Genomic DNA, 26,893 nt, shown 5'->3' on the forward strand with positions numbered 1-26,893 from the left:
ACCGTTCTGAAGGAATCATGTGTGTGGCTGGATATTAAGATAACTCAGTGTGGAGATGCAAACAGACAATGGACAGGTTTCACCATTCCCTTGAACACCATGTAATCATTTACACCTGTGCAAAGTGAATACAAAACCAGTATAAAGTGCTACCAAGTGAGTGTGGGAAGTGCTTTACACCCAGTTTGCACTAGTGTAATCAATTACTATGCAAGGTGCAGAGCAATGGTAAATTGGGGCCCTTGATGGCAGAGTGCCTGTTACAGTGGTGGTTTTAGGATTGTGGACAACATCTGTCCTCTATAAATCCATTAAAAATACCCTTTCAGAGAACCCACAAACGTGATAGCAATGGATTTCAATCCTGCCAAGCTAGGTGGTGACTAATTTACAGTTGAAGGATCTGCATCACCATGCCAAGTTTGCGATCGTCCATGGGACTGATTCTCCCCCACCTTCCCCTTTACGAGTATGTGTACACTGCAGCTGGCAGCGTGCTTCCCAGCATGGGTAGACAGGCTCATGTTACCTCTGCTCGAGCTAACAAGAAAAATAGCCATATGGCTGCAGCACCACGGGTGACAACTCAGGCCGGCTACCCAAGTAAAATTCACCTGAGCCTCTTGGTATGTACTCAGGTGGCCAGCCCAAGTTGTCACCCATGCAGCCATGGCCACGCTGCTATTTTTAGTGAGCAGTTAGGCTAGATCTGCCTACCCGCAATGAGAAGCGTACTCCCAGCTGCTGTGTGTTACCTGCCTTGGAAATGTTTTTATTCTTTTTGTCACCCAATAGGAGTAAATGACTATGGAAGGGACCCCTGTTACATTCACGGATGCTCCTGAGTGGAGCTCCATTCTGCAGTGTTCCTGCTTGTCTGGAAGGTATTCCCCTACCAACCACATGACTGCCACTCCAAATGAGAGGGGGTGAGCATGGGAGCAGGTCACATTGTGAAAGCAGCGAAGAATCCTGTGGCACCTTATAGGCTAACAGAGGTTTTGGAGCATGAGCTTTCGTGGGTGAATACCCACTTCGTCGGACCACATGCATCTGAGGAAGTGGGTATTCACCCACGAAAGCTCATGCTCCAAAACGTCTGTTAGCCTATAAGGTGCCACAGGATTCTTTGCTGCTTTCACAGATCCAGACTAACAAGGCTCCCCCCTGATACTTGTCACTGCCTTATAACCAAGGAAATATAATTGTAAGGCACCCATTAGTTCTTAAAACGTGTGCTTTCTTTCCCAGGGTGTGAGCTTTCCAAACTGGTCATACACACCTGCCTCCATAGCCTCAGCAAATAATATTCCCATGTTTTTTGTTTAATCAAAGCATTTTAGTCCAGCATTAAGGGCTGCATTAATAACTTATATAGTGAAGCACTGGCAGATTTCCCTTGTTCTCACTGCTGCCTTCTTAGAGCCCCGACGGCAGTTCTGACTCAAACGGAACATTCATTACTGCAAAGGACGTCTGCCCTCTGCTGGGATTTCAGACTCCGGCTCATAATTTGGATCTTGGATAAAAAGATTACCTCATCCACATTTGCCACTCCTCTTCTTTTGCTAATGATGCACCAGCGTTTTTCCTGAGGCGATTATTTTCCCTGGTCAGTGCTTGAGAAAGGTCTGTGTGACAATGGTAATTAGTATTACAATTTTTTTCCCCTCCAGAGCGTATTTGGCCTTATAAAAAAGGCTTCACGTTTTCATTTCATTCTTTATATTTAAATCATGACAACATTTCTGTACATTTTTATTTTGCAAGCAGCTCATTCATTCCGTTTTTTCTTTAATAACATGAAACCTAAACGATGGCATTTTGACTGCTTATGGAAGTGTAAAGGAAACCGCCAAATGAGTGTTTGACTAGGCCATTATTTTCACAACAAATAATGGCATTGTTGTATGTGGGGGGAAAAACTCTATAAGGCAGCAGAGGATCTTCATTATCACAGGCTGCTCTCCCTGCATACACAGGCAAAAATCAATACTAGCTTTTCATATACCAAAGTGGAACGTTGACATCTAGATTAACAGTTCAGATCTGAAATGAGAATTTTGCTCTGAATATATGAGAACTATGATTCCTACTGGGAGTTTCTTCCCCATTTAATCAGCTGCAGCATCTCTGACAATTGTCACTCCATCTCAACTTAACATCTGAATGTGTCTGTATGATAAAGGAAGGAGGACGGTGCAAAATTGACAGCCATGTTGCCTGATGCCATCTATTTATCTACAGAATAGGAGAATTATGAATGTGTTTTCTGCATGCTATGACTAAGTTTCCAGAAGTCTGCTGTCTGCCATCTTCTGAGGCAGATCTGACCTGGCATTTACAGAGGAGACACATGCTGTGATCTCAGTGTTTCACCAGTGTTTTTTCCCTTAACCTAAAATAAATCATTTAATATCTAGTTGCGCTGTATGTATTGAAAGCATAACAAGATACAGTGAATGTAACTTCAGGACACCCTTCTCCACTGCATACTAATGTGCTTCATCTCTGACGTGGGGTATTCCATCTGTCGAGTGACAGGACAATTCAGCCTCCAGGTCCCTCTGGGCTCTTTGCTGAGTTTGTCCATATAGGTGCTAATTATGGTGATCCTGTGACATTTCAGAGTGAAATGGTGTTTTTGCATTACACCCCATGAGCGGCTGGATTGCTTCACTCATCTTTAATTTGTTGAACTAATGGTTTTTCAGGTTATAAAGTGAAAAAACAGCTCTGCTCATAAATCCCACAAATTCTGCATTCCTCCATCAAGTTTAGCTCTCAAGGACCACAGAAACTGTGAGACGAATTACAACAGGGCTGCCAGCTTGGAGACGGTGGCATAAGGCTCTGAGCCAAGTCTCTCACTTCTCCAGAAGCCACATCACAGCATGACAGCACGCCAATACTGTGCTGGCTTAAAGCGGTTTCTGAAGGTTCACAGTCACGATCAGGTGATCCTGTCACCAGGACAATATGGGGAACCTGACGGAGCCAGATCAGAGGAATCCCCTGGTTTCCCCATGTCCTCCTTTTCTAATACATACCCGCTATGGAAGTTTCCAAATGAATCTTCACACAACTGGACTGTCCATGTGCTGCTCATACAGACAGCTTCCCCCCTCTCCCTCCCAGTGGGGCCAGCAGTTTCAAGCAGTCTAGAATTCTGCAGTCCTAGACAGCCTCTATATGCAAAAAGCCCCTTGTCAGCTTAGTCTTTTTTCAGAGGCAGGAATAGAAACAAAAGGGGAAGCAGGTGTGTATGGCCATGCAGAACCTAGAGATGAGGCAGAAATGCCAAGTTCAGACAAAATCTTTTCCAAAGTTTAGAGGCCTTTGGTTTTGGTTTAGGTAATTTTTGAGTAAAAGGAGTTCAGAACTGGAGCATTCAGGAGTATTTGGATCCTGGGTTCCAGTAACAGCTCATCTTTAACAGAAACCAAGAGAGAAATGGGTAGCAAAAAGACATCTCGAAATAAAAACCTACCTGCTAAAATGCTGAAGTCTCCCAGCTTCCCCTGACTCCCTCACCCCAACAACACATCCTCTTGGAAACAGTATGAGGAGCTGATCTAGTCACCAGACAAATAACATTAGTTTTCCATTATTGCTCACACCAGTTCAATCCCACTGTTTGGAGCACTAGTGTAGTGGCCACAGGTATGTAAGCGCCATGCCATGGAGACATGAACTAAGCAGGGTTAGACAACACCATATTTAAATTGCTGAGGGGCTACTAAGAGCTAGAGAGACCAGATGTCCCATTTTTAAAGGGACAGTCCCATTTTTTTGGGACTTTTTTTTATATAGGCCCTTATTACCTCATACCCCCATCCCATTTTTTCCCACAGTTGCTATCCAGTAACCCTACTAAGAGCCTTGTCTACATTGGCGGTGGTTTGTCCCATGGTTGTGACAAAAACAGAGGGAGATTATAGTGCAGACACATAGAAAAGTGCTTAACAACATCAGAGTTGAGTCTCTTAGGTACCTCACAGTGTCTCAGGAGAGTGTGGCAGCATCATGTTACATTTGGCTTTGAACACAGGAAAACATCAATTCATCATAACCATTCTAATTATGCTTTTCTTTGCACCCAATATTCACCAGCCTTCCCAACTCCCATCCTTAGTGGATGACAAAGTTGGGAACAGCCAAAAGAAGTCTGAAGTCATTATAGCACACAGTACTTGCTTCTTTTAATGTACTGTCGTGTAATTACTTTGTCAGCTCAACACCATTCCACAGAGAACAGCTGCAATTGCTCATTATTGACTGTGACAGTTAAACCCTCCAATTTGTCCCTGTCAGAAAGCAGTCTCCTTAACCTGATTCAGCCGATAGTTATGGAAATTCCACTGTGACGTTGCCCCCCTTAATGTTTATGGACATATCTCATATTTACATTTTTATAAGCATAACTGGAATGTGTTTTATGCTAGATATGCAATGTAACATATCTCTGCAAAAGTTATGGTCTACTGGATATATTCATCCTATTTATAGGCATGTATCATTTTTGTATTCAAAGTTATGAATATTGGCTATGTACTTGTTTAATTTTAAGTAGGCTCAGTGAAGCAGTTGGTCAGCTTCCTGAGAAAAGACTATTCTCAATAAGTGTCCAGTCAAGAAACACTTAAGCTAACAATGAACTTTGAGATGCCAATCCACATCTGAGCTTCCTGGGAATGTGGCCTGGCTTGTAAGAAACTGAGTCATGCATGGACATGTGACTCACCCATGTGACTCCAAAACTCCATCTTGGAGACGGACTCTGCATAGGAGAGAGGAAGGGGGTCTCCACTCACAAGATAAAATCTCTGTAAAGTCCTGGGAGACCCCTTCATTTGTCTTCAGCTGGATCAATAAATATCTTTTGGTAGTAGAGAGGCTACCTGAAAGAAACTGCAACAGAGGACAGTAACCACAGGCGTGTGAGTGATTGCTAGACCCAAACTAGAAGGAGGCTAGTCTGTAAAAGAAACTTACTGGAACATCTTTGAGGGTGAGATTTCCATCTGTAATCACTTTCTTATTGTATTACTTGTGTGTTTATTTTATTTTGCTTGGTAATTCACTTCATTCTGTCTGTTATTACTTGAAACTACTTAAATCCTACTTTTTGTATTTAATAAAAATCACTTGTTACTTATTAATTAACCCAGAGTGTGTATTAATACCTGGGGGGGCAGGGCAAACAGCTGTGCATCTCTCTCTATCAGTGTTATAGAGGGCAAACAATTTATGAGTTTACCCTGTATGAGCTTTATTTATTTAGGGTTTGGACCCCACTGGGAGCTAGGTATCTGGGTGTTGGAGACAAGAGCACTTCTTAAGCTGTTTTCAGTTAAGCCTGCATTTTTTGGGGGATGTTGTTCAGACCTGGGTCTGCGTTCGTAGCAGGCTAGCATGTGTGGCTGAAACCAGGAAGGGCACTGAAGTCCCAAGCTGCCAGGGAAAAGTGGCTCAAAGGGTCTCGGCACATCAGGTGGCAGTTCCAAAGGGGGTGTCTGTGATACAACCTGTCACATCCACCTGTTTAGAATTTCATTCTACAGCAGACAGAAGGAAATGTTCAACAGTCCAGATAAAAATCCAAATGTCAGGGTGAAGCAGTTTCCATTGATTCCATTAATTAAAGACAAAACCGTGAAGCTCTTACTCTGGCAAGATTTTCACCAAAGCTGTCATGGTATAATTCTCCACCTCTGAACCTTAGCATCCAAAAGATGGGGTACCAGCATGAATTCCTATAAGCTCAATTACCAGCTTAGAACCTGTAGCACTGCCACCAACCAGGAATTCCAGTGCCTGGTACACTCTGGTCCCCCCAGAACCTTGCCAGGGACCCCCAAGACCTAGACCCTCTGGATCTTAACACAAGGAAAGTAAACCCTTTCCCTCACCGTTGCCTCTCCCAGGCTTCCCCTCCCTGGGTTACTCTGGAAGATCACTGTGATTCAAACTCCTTGAATCTTAAAACAGAGAGGAAAATTCACCTTCCCCTCTCCTTTTCTCTCCCCCTCCCAGACTCTCCCTGAGAGAGAGAGTAATCCTAACACAGAGAGAAATTAACCTCTCTCTCCCCCTTCCCTCCTTTCTCCCCACCAATTCCCTGGTGAATCCAGACCCTGTCCCCTGGGATCTCACACTAGAATTTAAAAAAAAAAAAAATCAGGTTCTTAAACAAGAAAAGCTTGCAATTTTAGGATGCATCAGGTGAGGTATTTCCAGCAAGGATAAGGAGGTGTTAGTACCGTTATATAAGGTGCTGGTGAGACCCCATCTGGAATATTGTGTGCAGTTCTGGTGTCCCAGGTTCAAGAAGGATGAATTCAAACTGGAACAGGTCCAGAGACGGGCTAGTAGGATGATCCGAGAAATGGAAAACCTGCCTTATGAAAGGAGACTCAAAGAGCTTGGGGTGTTTAGCCTGGCCAAAAGAAGGCTGCGGGAGGATATGCTTGCTCTATATAAATATATCAGGGGGGTTAACGTTAGGGAAGGAGAGGAATTATTTAAGTTTAGTACTAATGTAGGCACGAGGATGAATGGGTACAAACTGGATATTAGGAAGTTTAGACTTGAAATTAGACAAAGGTTTCTAACCATTAGGGGAGTGAAGTTCTGGAACAGCCTTCCGAGGGAAGTAGTGGGGGCAAAAGACTTATCTGGCTTTAAGACTAAGCTTGATAAGTATATGGAGGGGATGTTATGATAGGATAGTTTAATTTGGGCAATTGATCTTGGATTATCACCAGATAAGTCTGCTCAATGGTCTGCGGGGAGATGTTGGATGGGATGGGAACTGAGTTACTGCAGAGAATTCCTTCTTGGGTGCTGGCTGGTGAGTCTTGCCCACATGCTCAGGGTTTAGATGATCGCCATATTTGGGGTCGGGAAGGAATTTTCCTCCAGGGCGGATTGGCAGAGGCCCTGGAGGTTTTTCGCCTTCCCCTGCAGCGTGGGGCATGGGTCGCTTGCTGGTGGATTCTCTGCAACTTGAGGTCTTCAAACCAATTTTGAGGATTTCAATAACTCAGTCCTGGGTTAGGGGTTGTTATAAAAGTGGATGGGTAGGGTTCTGTGGCCTGCCTTGTGCAGGAGGTCGGACTAGATGATCATATTGGTCCCTTCTGACCTATGAGTCTATGAGAGAAAAAACAGTAAAAAATAATCTTTGTAAATTTAAGATGGAATATGTTACAGGGTCTTTCAGCTATAGACACTGGGAATACCCTCCCAGCCCAAGTATACAAGTACAAAGTAAAATCCTTCCAGCCAAATACACATTTGCAAATAAAGAAAACAAGCATAAGCCTAACTTGCCTTATCTACCTAGTACTCACTATTCTGGACATATAAGAGACTGTATCAAAGAGATTGGAGAGAAACCTGGTTGCACATCTGGTCACTCTCAGAATCCAGAGAGAACAACCACCGAAAACTAACAGCACACACAAAACTTCCCTGCCTCAAGATTTGAAAGTATCCTGTCCCCGATTGGTCCTCTGGTCAGGTGACAGCCAGGCTCACTGATTTTGTTAACTCTTTACAGGCAAAAGAGATATGAAGTACTTCTGTTCTATTAACTCTTACTTATCTGTTTATGACAAAAGCCAATAGGAAATTAGCATGAGTAAAACAGAGTGAGGACTTCAGGGTTTGGCCCTGGTTTCCTGTGAGACCTTGGGCAAGTCAATCCCTCTCTGGGTGCCTTATTTTCCCCCCCATCTGTAAAATGGAGATGACACTGACCTTTGTACAGCACTGAGCGCGCTATGGATCAAAAGCGCTGTACAAGAGCTAGGTGTTATTATAAGAGGCCAAGCCAATCTGCATTGCAGCACAACTGAATTCTATATGCTCACTCCAAGGGTGAGTTTGCCTCAAGGGGGCAGACCCTTGAGTGCCTATAATTAAAAATGTGTCAGTAAATTAAGTTCCAGCATTTCATAGCTGATGAGGTGTTAACTCCAATATTCTGGCCAAATTTCAGTTTAAGTAGTTACATTCTGCCTACCAAAAATCCACTATCTAGTTTTGATACGAGAAGTGGAGAGAAGAAAGGATAGACAGTATGGTCTAATGGCTAGGGACTGGACTTCACTGAGAGTCAAGATATCTGAGTTCTAGGATGAGCTCTGCCACTGATCTTCTGTGTGATCTTGGGCAAGTCACTTCATCCTTCTGTGCCTCTATTTCCTCACCCACCCTTTGGCTATTTCATTCATTTATATTGTAAACTCTTGCGGGAAAGAATGGCTTCTTACTAAGTACTTGTATAGCACTTTGCATGATGGGCAATATCTGAGTACAAATAATATTTATTATTGTTTATCACTTGCCTATATAGAGAGGTTTTTGGATGCTAAATGGGAAGCACAGTTCACCCAGAAATGGCTGTATTTAGTGATGGCTAAATGATCACTAGAGATGGGCAGATACTATAAAAAAAAAAATCCTTGAGGGGCTGAGCAATTTTTTTTTTTAAAATACATTTGCTTTGTATGTGTTTGCCCTCCTTTGGTCTTTACTTTCAGCAAATATTCTAGTGAGCAAGTTTTCTGGCAAAAATTTCTGCAGAAACAGTGAACTTTAAGTGAACCCAGAGAATACTTTGTTAAAAGTAAGTATCTGAAGAAGAAAGTTGAATTTAAGAGTTATGCCTATGCAATCTGGAATGGAAATACACCATAGTACCTATATCAGAGCTAAGCAACATGCCTTATATGTTTCAAGTACAGAATCCTCACAATGAACTGCTCACAAACTAACAAAACCCCCATGGATCAAGTATTATTTGATGAAGTTACTCAGCCAGCCAATTTCATGAAAACAATGAATTCAAGGCAAAAGTAAGCAATGTACATATATTCCACAAACAATGAGAGAAACAGGACTCATCAGATTTATTCTTTGTGAATTACTTAAATCTCAACATCAAAATCTGTTCCCAGTGGTTATTAATGGAGCTCTGGGAGTCTATGTTGGAGCAGAATTTGGATCATACTCTGTAAAGTGTTTTAAGACCCTTTCGGATGAAATGTGCTATATAAATACAAAGGTACTAGGAAACACTAGGGACCGTGGAAATTAATCCCATTAATAGTGCAGTTAGCCACATTAATTTGGGTGATATTCTGCCTACTTAAATTCCCTGCATAGGTTCTGTGAACCAAATTTTCCAGCAATTTTCTTTTTGGCCAATGGGGTTGTATTACAATAACGGAACAGGATTTGGCCCTATGTTGTTCAGTTTTTAGTGTGTTGCTGTGTGCTGTTAAATTGCCAGAAGTGGCAACATTTCAATGGTGGGCAAAGCATATGTTAACATATCTGAATAACTAAAATTCACCTGGCAACAAGGACTGAATAAGATTAAGATCTTTTATGATTAAATATTTTCTATTCCAGAAATTCTACAATAGGACTAGCGCTCCTATACCAGCATTCATGTGTCTTAGAAGGAGAAATGAGACAAATTGTTTTCATTTAAAGATATGATACTTTCCTTCTCTCCCTCCAGAAATTAAATGGTGAAGTAGGATGATGGACAAAAAAATTAACAATATCTGAGCAGATTTAATTAAAGAAGCTTCCCATTTTATTGCAAACAGACTGTCCCACTTAATCTTCCCACTCTTTGTTTTCGCTCTCAGAGCATCTTTTTGTGCAATTAAAGCAAGACAAACTGAGGTTCCAGTTAAACTCCTTTCAAAATATATAGCAGCTATCCTCCAACATCTGTTAAAAGAATTCATGAACCAGCACATTTGCAAATTAATTTCAGGATTTCCAATAACACCGATTGTCCTGCTTTCTTATCTGCTGCATTTTATACTATAGTAAGACAGACTGTGTTAGCATTTCTCAATCTCTGAGTCATGACACTGAGGGGAGTTTCCAGGACTTGCACTGAGGGGCAGTGGGCCTAAAGTGGTCACCAATAATTGTCTGGAGAGAGAGAGAGAGAAGGTGAGAGTTTGCTGCCATAAACTGTCTTCTGTCTTCCATTAACACACATTTGCTTAGTCACTTGCAACTGGTTCATCTCAGTTACAGAAGCATCTCGAAAGTCATTGTGCAGATCCTCCTGGAATCTTGTTTTGTAACATTCTATGTAGCAGAGTGAAGGATTATGGGATGCCTCTCAGAAGTGACCTCAAATGAAGTCAGTAGCTCGTCAAATGTTAAGCTATCTTGTGGGAGGTAAACCCAGGAATACATAGGAACAGGCCCAATACTCTTTTGTTATATAGAGTTCTACCAGCTGGATGCACACTGTGAGCTTCTACACTGCTGACCAATCCTACAAGTTCTAAAGTCACAGCTGTATTGTAGCCCTGGAAAGAACCAACATTCCAAACAAGGCAGATGTTGAGTGCACCTGCCTTAGGACTTTACACTGTGGGAGTTATGTTTCCCCTCCATTCTTTGTCTGTTCAGACTGGGTTCTTTGGGGGCAAGGCCTGCTCTCTTACTATGTGTTTGTATAGTGCCTAGCACAATAGGGTTCTGATCTTGGTTGGGCCCTCTAGATGTGACCAGAATACAAAAGAATAATAATAATAATAATAATAATAATAATAATAATAATTTCCCTGTTGGTACATCAGAGCCCAGCTCGTTTAATCCTTTCAATGGCTTTTTGTTTTATCAGAGCCAATTTAGGTTCTCACTATGTTTTGGTTTTATTAAAAACAAAAAATATTGCTACTTTTGAAATGAAAAGAACATTAGCAAACTGAAACAATCCAATTCCACTTGGACAAGCAATCTCAGATACAGGAAGGCAAAATGTCTTAGCTGCCTAAGCATGAGGCTCAAGCCACTGAGATACCCTAGAAACTTCAAATTTTAATCAGGATCAGTTTAGTCCTTCATGCTTCCAAAGGTTAATAAACTGATTTTCCAGTAGTTTACTGAGGAGTGGGTGTTTCTGATTATAATAAATAATACCTAGCTCCTAGATCAGTGCTTTTCTTCAGTAAATCTCAAAGTACTTCATTATCTTAAATGACAGGATGTTAAGATAGCAAATGATTGTGCAGATAAGGTTTCATGGCACTTTTTTTTTTTTTTAAAAAGGCAAAAAAAAAAAAGTAGTGCTTTACCTATAGTGTCCTTATGAAAAAATTTTCCTCATCCCATCCGTTATATTATAGTTCTCCTCTTCAGAGGTAGCTGTATTTCCAGTGGTTCTTTACATTTATAATTTGTAAAGCATCCTGTGATTCTTTAATATGAGAAAGTACTGTAGAATCATTATAAAAATATCATTAAGTTCTATTAGTCTCTGCCTGATGAAGGATCATGGTGCAAGAGGCAAGTATTTTTTTTCATTTGTCTCAGCCCTCTGAAGTTAAAACAACATCAATAGTTGAAATGAATAAGGATTTAAAAGTCTAACCTATTCTCAAAGAAAATTCTCTATTAAATTGAAAGAGCAGCAAAGAATCCTGTGGCACCTTATAGACTAACAGATGTTTTGGAGCATGAGCTTTCGTGGGTGAATACCCACTTCCTCAGATGCATGTAATGGAAATATCCAGGGGCAGGTATATATATGTGTGCTAGCAAGCAAGCTAGAGATAACGAGGTCAGTTCAATCAGGGAGGATGAGGCCCTGTTCTAGCAGTTGAGGTGTGAAAACCAAGAGAGGAGAAACTGGTTCTGTAATTGGCAAGCCATTCACAGTCTTTGTTCAATCCTGAGCTGATGGTGTCAAATTTGCAGATGAACTGAAGCTCAGCAGTTTCTCTTTGAAGTCTGGTCCTGAAGTTTTTTTGCTGCAGGATGGCCACCTTAAGGTCTGCTATAGTGTGGCCAAGGAGGTTGAAGTGCTCTCCTACAGGTTTTTGTATATTGCCATTCCTAATGTCTGATTTGTGTCCATTTATCCTTTTCCGTAGAGACTGTCCAGTTTGGCCGATGTACACAGCAGAGGGGCATTGCTGGCATATGATGGCGTATATTACATTGGTGGATGTGCAGGTGAATGAACCAGTGATGGTGTGGCTGATCTGGTTAGGTCCTGTGATGGTGTCGCTGGTGTAGATATGTGGGCAGAGTTGGCATCGAGGTTTGTTGCATGGATTGGTTCCTGAGCTAGAGTTATTATGGTGTGGTGTGCAGTTACTGGTGAGAATATGTTTCAGGTTGGCAGGTTGTCTGTGGGCAAGGATTGGCCTGCCACCCAAGGCCTGTGAAAGTGTGGGATCATTGTCCAGGATGCGTTGTAGGTCCTTGATGATGCGTTGGAGGGGTTTTAGCTAGGGGCTGTATGTGATGGCCAGTGGAGTCCTGTTGGTTTCTCTCTTGGGTTTGTCTTGCAGTAGGAGGCTTCTGGGTACACGTCTGGCTCTGTTGATCTGTTTCCTTATTTCCTCATGCGGGTATTGTAGTTTTGAGAATGCTTGGTGGAGATTTTGTAGGTGTTGGTCTCTGTCTGAGGGGTTAGAGCAGATGCGGTTGTACCTCAGTGCTTGGCTGTAGACAATGGATCGTGTGATGTGCCCGGGATGGAAGCTGGAGGCATGAAGGTAGGCATAGCGGTCGGTGGGTTTTCGATATAGGGTGGTGTTAATGTGACCATCACTTATTTGCACCATGGTGTCAAGAAAGTGGACCTCCCGTGTAGATTGGTCCAGGCTGAGGTTGATGGTGGGGTGGAAGCTGTTGAAATCATGGTGGAATTTTTCCAGAGTCTCCTTCCCATGTGTCCAGATGATGAAGATGTCATCAATGTAGCGTAGATAGAGAAGGGGTGTGAGTGGACGAGAGCTGAGGAAGCGTTGTTCCAGGTCGGCCATGAAGATATTGGCATATTGTGGGGCCATGCGGGTGCCCATAGCAGTGCCACTGATCTGGAGATATATATTGTCATCAAATTTGAAATAGTTGTGTTTAAGTATAAAGGCACAGAGCTCAGCAGCCAGTTGTGCTGTGGCATCATCAGAGATAGTGTTCCTGACAGCTTGTATTCCATCTGTGTGTGGGATGTTTGTGTAGAGAGCCTCTACATCCATGGTGGCTAGGATGGTGTTTTCTGGGAGGTCACCAATGCATTGTAGTTTCCTCAGGAAATCAGTGGTGTCGCGGAGATAGCTGGGAGTGCTGGTGGCATAGGGTCTTGACACCACGGTGCAAATAAGTGATGGTCACATTAACACCACCCTATATCGAAAACCCACCGACCGCTATGAGGTACAACCGCACTGAGGTACAACCGCATCTGCTCTAACCCCTCAGACAGAGACCAACACCTACAAAATCTCCACCAAGCATTCTCAAAACTACAATACCCGCATGAGGAAATAAGGAAACAGATCAACAGAGCCAGACGTGTACCCAGAAGCCTCCTACTGCAAGACAAACCCAAGAGAGAAACCAACAGGACTCCACTGGCCATCACATACAGCCCCTAGCTAAAACCCCTCCAACGCATCATCAAGGATCTACAACCCATCCTGGACAATGATCCCACACTTTCACAGGCCTTGGGTGGCAGGCCAATCCTTGCCCACAGACAACCTGCCAACCTGAAACATATTCTCACCAGTAACTGCACACCACACCATAATAACTCTAGCTCAGGAACCAATCCATGCAACAAACCTCGATGCCAACTCTGCCCACATATCTACACCAGCGACACCATCACAGGACCTAACCAGATCAGCCACACCATCACTGGTTCATTCACCTGCACATCCACCAATGTAATATACGCCATCATATGCCAGCAATGCCCCTCTGCTGTGTACATCGGCCAAACTGGACAGTCTCTACGGAAAAGGATAAATGGACACAAATCAGACATTAGGAATGGCAATATACAAAAACCTGTAGGAGAGCACTTCAACCTCCCTGGCCACACTATAGCAGACCTTAAGGTGGCCATCCTGCAGCAAAAAACTTCAGGACCAGACTTCAAAGAGAAACTGCTGAGCTTCAGTTCATCTGCAAATTTGACACCATCAGCTCAGGATTGAACAAAGACTGTGAATGGCTTGCCAATTACAGAACCAGTTTCTCCTCTCTTGGTTTTCACACCTCAACTGCTAGAACAGGGCCTCATCCTCCCTGATTGAACTGACCTCGTTATCTCTAGCTTGCTTGCTAGCACACATATATATACCTGCCCCTGGATATTTCCATTACATGCATCTGAGGAAGTGGGTATTCACCCACGAAAGCTCATGCTCCAAAACATCTGTTAGTCTATAAGGTGCCACAGGATTCTTTGCTGCTCTTATAGATCCAGACTAACACGGCTACCCTCTGATACTATTAAATTGAAGTTAAGGCTGAGACTATAGCTTAGTAAAATCCTTACATTAACCGTATAGTTAGCAAAAAAAAACAAGCATTACAAACCCAGGAAATTCTGTGAGGATTAAACTGAAAAAATAATCCAAACAGCGCAACAACTGACCATCAAAGTAATTGGGAGGGATAGAATCCAAGACTTTCAGCACCGACACTACTCAAGTGGTAGAGGCCTCTGCATTTGGCCATCAAAGCAACCAATTAATCCAGCTGCGGTTAATGGGATGCTCATGTGCTAAAAACTAAGCATGTGCTTTTATGAAGTAGTAGTAGGACGATGGGGGATGACGACATGTGCTCTTTACATTAGTAAGTATGGAAATGCATAGTAAAGATCACCCAGACCATACTATGGAGCCTGACAGAAGCAATCTTCAAAATAAGGGAGGCAAATACATTGATTTAAGGAACCAATATGTTGACATCCATGAGAAATAAGAAATCTTGGGCATTGGAAAGGATGGAGAATGGATACTAGGAGAAAAGGACATTTTCTTCTGATGTATATAAATACAACCAGGGCAAAACACACCTCAGAGAAATTCACAGTTTGCAGAATCAGGGTCTGATCCAGTAGGAAAAAGGGATTAAAAAAAAAAAAAAAAAAAAAAAAAACCATGGTGAATCCTACTGGTGAAATGCACTCCTCTTCCCCCCTGCACACCCTCCAAAACTTTGCCAGACCCAAAAACAAACAAAAATGTATATACTAGAGAATCCCCAAGCATTTAACTAATTGTTTTTAAAACTCAGTGCTTACCTTTTAATATTTCAAAGAGTTTCTAAAGATAGATATCAAAATAACAGCCTACCCAGCTCCACAAGCTGCTCGAGTGAGCTCCCTGACCTCTCCATAAGGTGTGTTTTAGTTAAACAAGTTATGAACTCAATACAGGGATAACTGGGGGAAATTTATGGATTTACAGAAGATCAGTCTAGATAGCTAGTAGTCCATTCTGATCTGAAATTCTACAAATCTATGGGTGGGGCAGGCAGGCAACCAAGAACTGTTCACCACTCCGGAGATGCCTAGCCACCAGTCTCAGCAGTTGCTCTCCAGCGAGCAAAAGGCAGGAAAGGCGATGCCTAGTAAGTGGCTGTAGTTGGTGTAGCGAGGAGGTGGGTTCAGGATATAGAAATGTTCAAGGCTGGCTGTGTTTCTGTGTGCTGGACATTTCCCTATGCAGCTAACCAGCACAGCAGAACAAGATGTTGATGCACACCAAGATCTCACAGGAATCCTCCAGAGAGATCTTCAGGAAAGTTTTCTGGGGGTATTCAGCAATCCTCCACCGAAGGTTCCTTGGCAGAGCTGCTTTGTTCCTTCCTCAGTTGTAGGAAACGTTCCCAGCCATTCAGCAATCACTTGTGCAGAGACCAAAGCAGCACACAGGCAAGCAGTATAGGGCAGGGCAGAAGCCACAAGCATGCAGTAGATGTACCCATGGTTCCCTGCTTACCCTCAGCAGTGAGATACCTGCTACAATGACCCCCACTTGTGGAAAGTTGCTCCTATTCATATCACACAGAGTGTCAGGCAACCGGGAATCTTCTTCAGTTAGGAACTTCGTGTTTAACTGCACTGCCATCTGCGAGGTCTTGATGACAGTTAGAGAATAATGGGACATTGAACCTGCTCCCAAGATGCACAGCAATCTGCTCCGCCTTCCCATAAGATCTAGCAACAGACGGTGTTGAGCTGGACTGTGGGATAGGTACACAAAGTGTTTCGCTCACACAGTCGATGATAGTGTTCCCTGTGGACGTGCTCTGCTGACAGGGAGTGAGTATGAACATGTAATACTGATTTTTATTATAATGCTTTTTGAGCGTTGACATAACTTTTATCAACAAAACTCTGTAGTGTAGACAATGCCTCACTTTCTTATGGTCATTCCTTTGCATGCTCCTTCAAGTGAAGGGACTAATCAGTCAGTATTTTCATAGGGATCATACTGGAGAATGATTTGATTTTTTTATCCCCAAGTGTTTGGAAAGAATTTGTCACCTCTCTCAGCATTACTGGGCAGCAATTAAAGAATATTGCATCTTGTGGGAGTCAACTATAATCTGATTTACTTTCTACAATGGAGACTTTTTTTTTTTAATTCTGTGCATATTTGAGTTGGGAATATCAAAGGTTTGTGGCTCTGCACACAAAGATCAGTCAGACACCGTGATCAAAAGGGGACTAACCCACATTGATCCATGAAAAAATTCCCGTGTATTTAAATCTGAGGTTCCCTTAAGGAAAGAATTAGATGAAGTGCTGTGCCAAAATGTTAACTCTGAGTCTGAAATTAAAAATAACAGGTGTTGAATCGCTTGCATTACTAAGTGAAGGATTTTGTTTGATTTATTTGGTTTGTTTTGTAGCTTCTCTTGCCCTACAAGTCAGATATGGAAATTGATTCCAGTATTGCTAGCATATGTTTGAGTTCTGCTCTTGATCTGCTTAGCCCTGCCACTCTGCATCACTGCACTACTGCATTTTCAGTGAAATGGCAGCTGGCATATTGCTGATTGAGAGGAATGGTGTTATCTTTGCCTGATTAACCCTCGGAGGCAGAGCTTGCCGTTCTGTTTGTGCAGCACCCAACACAATGGGATCCCAAACACAGCCATGCCTGTCTGACCGCTGCATACCAAAGCAAATAGCATGTCTTAGAACCTTAAACAAAATGGCAACACACACCACAGAAAGATCCCTGCTCTCTGTCGTAAGTTTTTATCCAGATCTACGTGCCAGATACATTGTTGAAATACACATTCTAGCCTGCATGATTTTTACCCTGTTCCCAGGTGCTTTTCACTAATAAGAAAGGCATAAATAAGTGTGCGCTTTGGCATGCAGCTTTAAGACTTGCATGGCTTTTCCCTACCTTCTGGAAATTAAAAAAAAAAATTGCTGCTGTAATACACACACATTTGAATTACACAGACCTTACTTGTGTAGTTTCTTGATGCAATGAAAAACTATACAGGTCTACAGCATTGGGTGTTATATAGCACTGCCATGGAGGTTCCGTGAGGAAAGTTTTGAGCCAGTAAAACTTTTTTTAGACTAGACTTTAACGGTGTGTTAGATCATGAGCCTCTCTCCCAGGGTTCACCTTACATAGCTAAATTGAGGTAAAACTACAATCAATCTACACTAGGATTTTACAATGGGTGAGGCTTGTCACACTGTCTGGAGTGGCTCATAACCATGAGTGCCTCTCTCAGGGCTGACTGTCAAAAACAGGGCAGATACCTCAAATTGGTGGTGTGATCTATAATTAGATTTTACCAAGCCAGTATAAATGTGAACTCCTAGATCACTGTAACAGTCTTACCACTGAGTCACAGACAGTCCCCTTAGACTTTCCAGTCCATCTGGCCACCCAGAAAAACTGGATTTAGTCATAAATGGCCACATACACACACACACACACACACACACACACACAATCATACAGTATTCAGGTTCCTTCCAGTCTCAAGAGACAAGTCACTAAGCCCAGTTCAATGGATACCCTAGAACTTACAAAGACAATGCCTCTAGCCAATCCCGTAATAAACTATCTAAAGTTTTATTAACTAGTGAAGAGAGATAAGAATTTATGGGTTAAAGCAAGCAAACATATGCAAAAATCGTACAAGTGACAGAGTTGTAGCGGTCAGTCAATTCAAAGCATCTTTCAGGGCAGACCCAGGAGGCAGCCCCTCAGGGTCTCTGGCCCTCAGAGTTCAAACAGCAAAGAGATGAAAAATCTTCATGTCAACTATTTTTGTTTCCCTCTTCCAGGATTCAGAGCGATGGTTCGAGGCCTTCTGCCATATTCTCCATGGGTGAGTGGGGCAATTAACAAAGCTTTTCATCTTAGGGTGGTCCACTTAAATTTTGATAGTCCTCCTGGATGGGTGAGGGTGGGGATGATTCCCATGCCTGGATTCACATGTTCAGAGCAAAGTTATAAAGCAAAACTTACATATTTTCTCACAGTAGGGAATACAGACATTACAAGTGAGATTAATGCACACAGCAATTTACAAGTATTTAATAGGGTTTAAACACTAAATACATTCTTATAAGACTAATACCCATTTTGAGCAAAACTATCATGCAAGTGAACTGGTCTGGTCTCCAGCTAGGAGTTTGTCCGTTCTTAGCTAACGCCTGCAGTCTTGGCAAGAACTGGCACCCAGACTGCCAGCATCACAAGGCAACCATGTGTTAGCTTCCTCTTTGCAAAAGGTCACTTCTACAGAAGGTGTTATTTAAATCAAGCTAGCTAACAAGTTCCAACCACACACCTTTAATCCTTGTCCAAATCCAAACCCAGACAATAGAATCTGTAAATAGGCCCTTAGAGCATCTTTATTTCAATTGTTCTTTTCCACTCTCAGACATCACCAGCATCCTCCAAATGTGGCGAACATACATTTCAGCAGTTGTAACAGAAAGTTTGATGAGTATGTAAATCCTCGTTCTTACCCTATCAGCCACAGATTGTTCACCTTAAACCTCCTTACAGGAGAGTAGCCTGAAGCAGCAGTAGCTCTCACTGAACACAAACAAACCACCACCTAAAAGAAGCACACATAACTATCACACTAACAACCCACTTCAGTTTTTTTTTTAAAGCCGTTCTGTAACTCCCTGAATTTATATGCCCTGTGGCTAAAATAGGCAGGAAGGAGAGACTAGTGGATGAAGCACTCAGAAGATGTGGGCTCAGCCCTGTGTGACTTTGAAGCCTCCCATCAGCATCACACTAACCCACATGGAGTTTAAAAAAAAATAATATTCTACAATTCTCTGCCTCTATTTATTCATCTGTAAAATGGAGATAATGTCTCTGTGGAGTAAAGTTGTCATGAGGAGCTCAGCTACAGAGAGGGCAGACAGACCAGGTGCTTGAGAAAATGCTACAGGGTTAGACCTCTCAATGATCTGATGTTGGCAACTGCATGACTGCCTGCCTTCTCCTAAGTAAGGCTTTAACTGCTAATTCCATAGAAATCAATGAAATCTGAGTTGCTGAAGCAACTGTATCCTAATGGTCAACTGCACCAGATCAGAAACCAGCAGGTTATTCATGAATGACAGGTGCTGTCTCAACTCCAGAGGGTGGTTGGAATTTGCCCAAGGTGTGTCCAAGTGCTCCAGGAATAGTCATTGGCTCTTGGTCATCTTCCCCAGTAACAAAGAGGTGAGAGTTGAGAGGACTTTAGGACTAGGCAGCAATGGTGAGCACTTGAACGTCAAGAGCTTGTTTATTAAGGGCCTGGGTTTGAACCTCTGCCTGCTTAAAGAACGGCCACCACCATTGCTTCCCTAAGCCTGACAACCGGTAGGTAGCTGCATCCCAGCATACTTTTTGCCATAAGCACAAATGACAGACAGGGGTCAAATACACAATTTTACTACTACAAGATGTGCCATGAGAGCAGCACCAACCATAATGGTTAGGATTTATTTGATATATTGCCTAAAGACAGCTTTTGGAGGTGTGTATCACAGGCCACTTAAATAGCAAAAAACATTCCTCCTTAGCTAAGTATTGACCTCCTGTACTCTAATCATGCTGTAGTAAATTAGCATCTGGCATACTCCTGAAATACCCAGCCCTGGCTGGTGGTGTCACCTTTTATACAGATTATTATGGCATAACTAAACTCAGGGCCCCACTGTGCTAGGCACTGCACTGCCAGAGTAAAAAAGTAGTCTCTGTTCCCAAGTAGACAAGACAGACAAAGGGCGGGAAAAGGAAATAGTAGACAAGAAGTGGAGGCACAAAATGAATAAGGGGCTTGGCTAAGCTTGCGCATTAGAGCACATTAAAGCAGCCCCGGGCGCCCTAGCTCACTACCTGTGCACACTGGCAAGGAACGTAGAGCGCTCTGACTCCACGGCTAGAGCGCTCCTGGTACGGCATCTCAGCAAGAATATTAACGCTTGGTGCGCATTAGCTGAAATGCCCAGGAATCAGTGTGAATGAAGTGTTGCATTACTGTGCTCTGATCACCCTCCGGAAACGTCCCACAATCCCCTCAAGTTAAGTGGCCACTCTTGTCATTGTTTTGGAATCACTGCAGAATATGCCCTTTGAAAACGCCACTTCTGACAGCCGGCTGCTTATCCGCTCCGAGACAAAAAAGTAACCATTACTGAGACGGGGGTCTGCTGCTGTCTGAACTTACAAGACAGCATGCTGACATGCTCTCAGCCCCCCAAAACCCACTCTCTCTCCCCCCACAAACACACAATACACTCCCTGTTACACTCCACCTCCCATTTGAAAGGCATATTGCAGCCACATGTATGCTGGGATAGCTATCACAATGCACTGCTCTTTGTGGCCATGCAAGAGCTGCTAAGGTGGCCATGCCAGTGCGCTTGCAGCTGTCAGTGTGGACAGACTGCAGGGCTTTTCCTACTGCGCTCTCCGACGGCTGGTTTAACTCAAAGCGTTCTACATCTGCAAGTGTAGCCATGCCCTAAGGCTATATCTACTCTTAAACCACTGCAGCTGCGCCACTGTAGAGGTTCAGTGTAGACACTCACAGCCACAGGAGAACTCCCTCCCGTCACTGTAACAGTTAACCCACCTACCCAAGGTGTAGTAGCTAGGTTAATGGAAGAATTATTTCATTGACCTAGCACTGTGTACTCTAGGGGGTTAGGTCAGCTTAACTACACACTCCAGGGCATAGAATTTTTCAGACCTGGCCTAAGCAAAATCGCCGAAGGCCACACAAGGAAGATTGTTACAGAGCCATAAATTTAACTCAGATCCTCAGTCTCAATCCACTGTTTTAGTTACCAGACCTTCCTTCCTCTGTATGCAAACTAGAGAAGGACCTTCCAGACAATTAAAAAGAAATTATTTCTATACCGCAGGCTCTGATATCAAAAGAGAAAATTGTATTTCAGTTCCTTTTTGTTCTCCTCTCTTAGGGATCTTGTTTGGCAAGCGTGCTAAATTGTGCAAAAAGTAAATGGCCTTATGCTGTGCCCTGTTTCTATAGCAATCAGGAAGAATATAAATGGAGAGTGTGATAAGGGAAAAGCAGCAAGACTTAAGGGATCCATATCAAAGGGCGTGCGCACGCGCGCACACACACACACACGACAAACTTGGAAAAGAACACATCATCAAGAACCTGCAACAAAATGAATGAGTATTCAGTGTGCACACTCTGCTTTCAAACCAAAACATTCAAAAATTGCCTGTGGATTGGTCATTAAATCCAATCCTGCAAGACACACTTTCTGTGAGTTGTTGAGTGCCCTCCAACTGGTGGGAGTTCATAGATTTAAGGTTGATCTCCTTGTCTGACCTCCTGCACAAAAAGGCCAGAGATTTCACCCACTGAATTCTAGTATCTAGCCCAATATCTTATGGTGGTTGAAATAGAGAATATTTTTCAGGGTACATCTACACTGCAAATGGAAACGTGACTAGCGCAAACCAGACTCATGCCAGCTTTAATCTATCTAGCATAGATTACAGTAGCAGTGCAGATGCATGTACCAGAGATCCAAGTATGTACCCAGGATCCACAGCAGATTTGTACTTGGGCAGCCAGTTCATGCTGCTACATCCTCACAATTATTGTTACCTGCACCAACTAGATTAAAGCCAGCATAGGTATGGCTACCTGATCTGCAATCATACCTTCACTTGCAGTGTAGAGGTACCTTTAGAAAGCCATCTAGAACTTTCCAGGGGCACTCAGCACCCTATAGCATGAGGCCTATTTTGAGGTGAAGACCAGCAGGCATATTTAATTTCAGCAACAGCAGCAAGTGCAGCACAGCTGTTCCATGTAAAATACGAACATCATTAAACAGTGAGTAGGAGAGGTAATTACTTATTATTGGGTCACCGGAGGAGGATTGTTCAGAAACCCACAAAAGACACAGAGTGTGAACGACATGTATGCAACTGGCTTGAAAAGAATGTATTGACATTTCATACAGAAACAAACCTTACTCACTGGAAATTCCACCCTCCCTCCCCTAAATGAATGCAATCTTCAGCTGAAATGAAAGATCACTCCCCCCTCTTGGCACTCCTACAGGCCTTATTCAACAGCACTAATCATGCGTGCTATATTTGTGTTGACTTTCCTTGCACAGACTGAAGAGTTGCAGGATCAAGCCTGGAGAAAGCAGGGTTTTTTTCCTAGAAGTTTTGCACCATTGCTCACTTGGATATCTGTAGTTTATCTAATTTACCTGCTCTGCGCCATTTTTACAGATGGGGAACTGAGGCACAGCAAGATTAAATGGTTCACCTAGGACATCTGAAGCAGATAGAAGAATTGAACCCAGAGGCCCTGAGTCCCAGCATTAAGCACAAGTTACTCCCCTTCCCTCTCTCCACCTACCTCCCCCCCCAATGTACCTTTGGAAATTTGCATTTGACTATCACTTATGAATGTTACATCTAAAGGATAGGAGGGGAGAAACAGACTAATGCATTTATGTTTTCTTCTTTATGTGGTTTCAGCAAAGAAGAAAATCTTAATTCTGCTCTTGAAAGGCCTAATCAAATGGACTGTGCATAAATATTTTATCAGACGAAAACACTTCCAGAAGAATGTCTTTCCTTTTTACTCTGTCCGGTTCAAATAAGTGTATAAACGGTTGCTGCTGTTTACAAAATTTTATATCATCCTGGGAGCTGGTTCAGATGAATAAAGCCTTCCATCATGGTTTAACTCCAGTTATCACACTACATTAGTATCTTTCCAAACAGGGTGATTGAGCAAAAACACTCTCAAATGGAATGCAGAATTGCATCAAGCACAGATACCTTGAGTGCCTGCAGCCTGTCATGGATGATGGGGTTCTTTTAGAAAGCATTTGAGATACGCAATTTCTTCAGTAGGTTTAAAAGTATAGACACTGATGTGATAGCAAACATCCCGGGCTTAGATAATGACATTAGGCACATCTTTGATGTTCGGTAGACTATTATATTCAAGGTTTACAATGTGTAAGAAATGAACCTTTATTCTGACACCGTTTTCAGGGTCTTCTGTCATGTTAATTGGATTATCCATGAGAGTTATGCTTACCATCAGTTTTTTAGCAGAGATCCACTTATTCTGCTTGGCTTTTAAATTCTCACAATGTTCTGGCTATGGGCCTCAGCCTGAATTCATTTTGCACCCCATTACCCCATGCCTTCAGTGAGAATTTGGATGTGCAAAGAATGCAAGATCAGACTTGAGATGCCTTATTTTCTATCTAGCTCTTCAATAGATGAACTTTTCTGCCCTGGTAATGAAAAAGAAAATAGCTGCAAAAAGTATGTGAATGAAATATGACCCAGTGATTAGACACCTATATATACCCCTAAAAAGGAGTTTACTAAATATGGGTAAAGAAAGGAGATTTTTCCTTCTCTCTTAATCCACTGTTTATTCCTCGATTTTTTTCTGTTAAAAGAACACAGAATACGTAATAGGACTGCAAACATAGAAAGAACACTTTAAACAAAAGCAATGCACCAGAACAACAGTGGAGCCAGACTGAGAAACATGGATCCATGTCAAAACTTCCCCAATTCTCTGCTCATTCTCCTAGTGCTCCCCAAATTGTTGCCCCTTACACTTTGCTCCTTCCAGGCAGGGCTTTGAAAAGGGTCAGGCAACAGAGCTTAATGCGTAGTGGGAGCTACAACAATATCCACGAAAAATAATGGTCAGTGACTAGTGATTTTGGGTGCCCAATCTGAGATACCAAAATGCTGAGCACTCACCCCTGAAAATCAGGTACTTTTAAAATGGCTTAAAAGTGGAGGCATCCCAAATCACTTTGAAAATCTTGGCTCATTGATCATGCATGGAGTGTCAAATTAACACCCTCTCCTCATTCCAATCCCTTTAAAAAAACAAGCAAAAACCCCCATTTCTTCCATGTCATCTGTAAGCAGCAAGCTGTTTGGCTAAGTGGTTTTTCTTAGCAAAGATTTTCCACCATTGTTAATGACAGTGCAGCTCCAGGGGCAGTAGCAATAGCAGGAGCTGAGCACAGCAAGTCTCCTGTGGGTATTTAACACAACTGTCTAACCTTCCACAGAGCAGCTCTCTAAGATGTGGGGTTAAACACGGACGGCCTCTTCAGCCTTGTGTATGCTGGGGGTTAGTCTATGCTGAGCATTTACATTGGCATAGCTGTCTCTTGAGGGGAGGGAGGGAGCGAGAGGAGTGGTGGGGGGGGTGAAAAATCCACATCCCTGAGAGTTGAAGACAAACCAACCTAACGCTCAGAGAAGATACCACTAGGTCAACAGAAGAATTCTTCGGTCGACCAAGCTTCTGACTCTTATGGAGATGAATTTACTACAGCGATGGGAACATCCCACCAGCCACTGTCGTAAGTGTCTACACTGAAGCACTACAGTGCTGTGCTGCTGTAGCATTTTAAGTATAGATAGAGCCTGAGGTTTCCACCATTGCTACCTCCAATGGAACTGCACTGATATCAGCAACAGTGTATATTTTTGCCAAAAAGCCGTAGAGCAGGCAAAGCTTGTGTGCATGCAGGTTTGAAACCCACTGATGAATGGGGTTACAGGTTCATCCCAGTCTCTGCCCCTCCTCCCCGAAGCAATCCATAGAGGATATGAGTTCTAACAAGCCATCAGCTAGAGTCTTGCTTTTAGCACTGGATGTCCTGGGTGTGTTGGCCAAAATACTCTTGCCCGTGGGTTACACGTACACGCACCTACATTTGCGCACACAAGAAATGGAACACAATGGAATCAAGGGGTGAAACTTATCATTGAAGCCAACAGTTCTGCCACTGACTTCATCAGGTGTAGGATTTCATCCAAGACAAGCTTAAGTGAAAGCTGAATAACTGATCCTATTTGTGCCAGTATTTAGCCTTAGATTGAGTTTACCACTACCTCTGGGCTGCATTCCCAAGCAACCCGACTCCAAGATTCACACAGTCCACAGGCTGTGCCTCGATCAGAAGGCTTGAACTCACTCACCGTGATCCTATTGTTTGTCTTTTCTCCCCCCAGCTTCCTCCCCTCCTCACCCCAGACAGTTGTTTGTTATTCTCACTCATTGTGAGACATATAAAGTTAGGGCCCAAACCTGTATGCACTGGCTACAGGGCATTGTGCTCATTAATGTGCAGAGTTCTGCTGACTTCAGTGGTACTCCTGACAGCGAACATTGTGCCCATTAGTCAATGCCTGCAGATCAAGGCCTGGAATGTACGTTGTTTGAGACAGTGACCTTTTCCTTTTATTTATTCTGTTACATGCCTTTGGGTGCTCCATAAGTAACACAGCAGAGAGTATTAGTAATAATCGTAGTGCCGTCCCTGGAGAACTATCACCAGCATCTCTGCAGCCTGCTCCTGAGGACAGTGGCTTAAAGCCACAATCTAGCCTGCAGTCACCAGAATTAATTAGTAAATATGTTTCACAAACAAATTAAAGCAGATGCAAATTACCATCATAACAGCAGCAGTGCACAGTAGGAAGTCAAAATACCAGGCCACAGCAAACACTCATTTTATTAGTAAATATTAGATTCATCATCAAATCCTCAAGCACTCCACCATCTCCCTTGCTGCAATTATAGCCCATGTGCGATCAGATTTCAAGGAGGATTTGCTTTCCAAAATGCACACTGGGAGCCAGATTCTCAGCTGGTGTAAATTGTCATGGCATCTCTGAAGTTGCTGGAGCACTGCCAATTCATACTAGCTGATCTGGACCAGGAGTGCCATTTCTGTACATTTTTAAAGGATTACTCAAACCAGAAGCAGAAAAACAAAGCGTGATTCCCACTACAGGGAATATACAGCTCTTGGAAAAGGTTTTTCCTTTAAAGTGTAAACACAAAGCTGCCATGGGATAAGAAGGAAGGTCCTCTCATGGATCAGTAAATGGTTTAAAGATAGACTCATAGACTCAAGGACTGGAAGGGACCTCGAGAGGTCATCGAGTCCAGTCCCCTGCCCTCATGGCAGGACCAAATACTGTCTAGACCATCCCTGATAGACATTTATCTAACCTACTCTTAAATATCTCCAGCGATGGAGATTCCACAACTTCCCTAGGCAATCTATTCCAGTGTTTAACTACCCGGACAGTTAGGAACTTTTTCCTAATGTCCAACCTAAATCTCCCTTGCTGCAGTTTAAGCCCATTGCTTCTTGTTCTGTCATTGGAGGCTAAGGTGAACAAGTTTTCTCCCTCCTCCTGATGACACCCTTTTAGATACCTGAAAACTGTAACATGTCCCCTCTCAGTCTTCTCTTTTCCAAACTAAACAAACCCAATTCCTTCAGCCTTCCTTCATAGGTCATGTTCTCAAGACCTTTAATCATTCTTGTTGCTCTTCTCTGGACCCTCTCCAATTTCTCCACATCTTTCTTGAAATGCGGTGCCCAGAACTGGACACAATACTCCAGTTGAGGCCTAACCAGCGCAGAGTAAAGCGGAAGAATGACTTCTCGTGTCTTGTTTACAACACACCTGTTAATGCATCCCAGAATCACGTTTGCTTTTTTTGCAACAGTATCACACTG

The 26,893-nt window shown here is 42.9% G+C and overlaps 1 protein-coding gene and 1 long non-coding RNA gene across 6 annotated transcripts in view; both read right to left on the reverse strand.

The window, feature by feature from the left end:
- Nucleotides 1-26,893, reverse strand: part of PTPRO (protein tyrosine phosphatase receptor type O) — a 235,512-nt gene that overhangs the window by 164,265 nt on the left and 44,354 nt on the right. The window lies entirely within an intron of this gene.
- On the reverse strand, nt 15,824-20,701 carry LOC115639484. Its single transcript, XR_003997684.1, has 3 exons — nt 20,615-20,701; nt 17,676-17,677; nt 15,824-15,835 (listed from the first exon to the last, which is right to left on the reverse strand). It is a non-coding gene; the product is annotated as an uncharacterized LOC115639484 (long non-coding RNA).

The sequence above is a fragment of the Gopherus evgoodei genome, chromosome 1 (assembly GCF_007399415.2).
Source record: "Gopherus evgoodei ecotype Sinaloan lineage chromosome 1, rGopEvg1_v1.p, whole genome shotgun sequence".
Lineage (NCBI taxonomy): Eukaryota > Metazoa > Chordata > Testudines > Testudinidae > Gopherus > Gopherus evgoodei.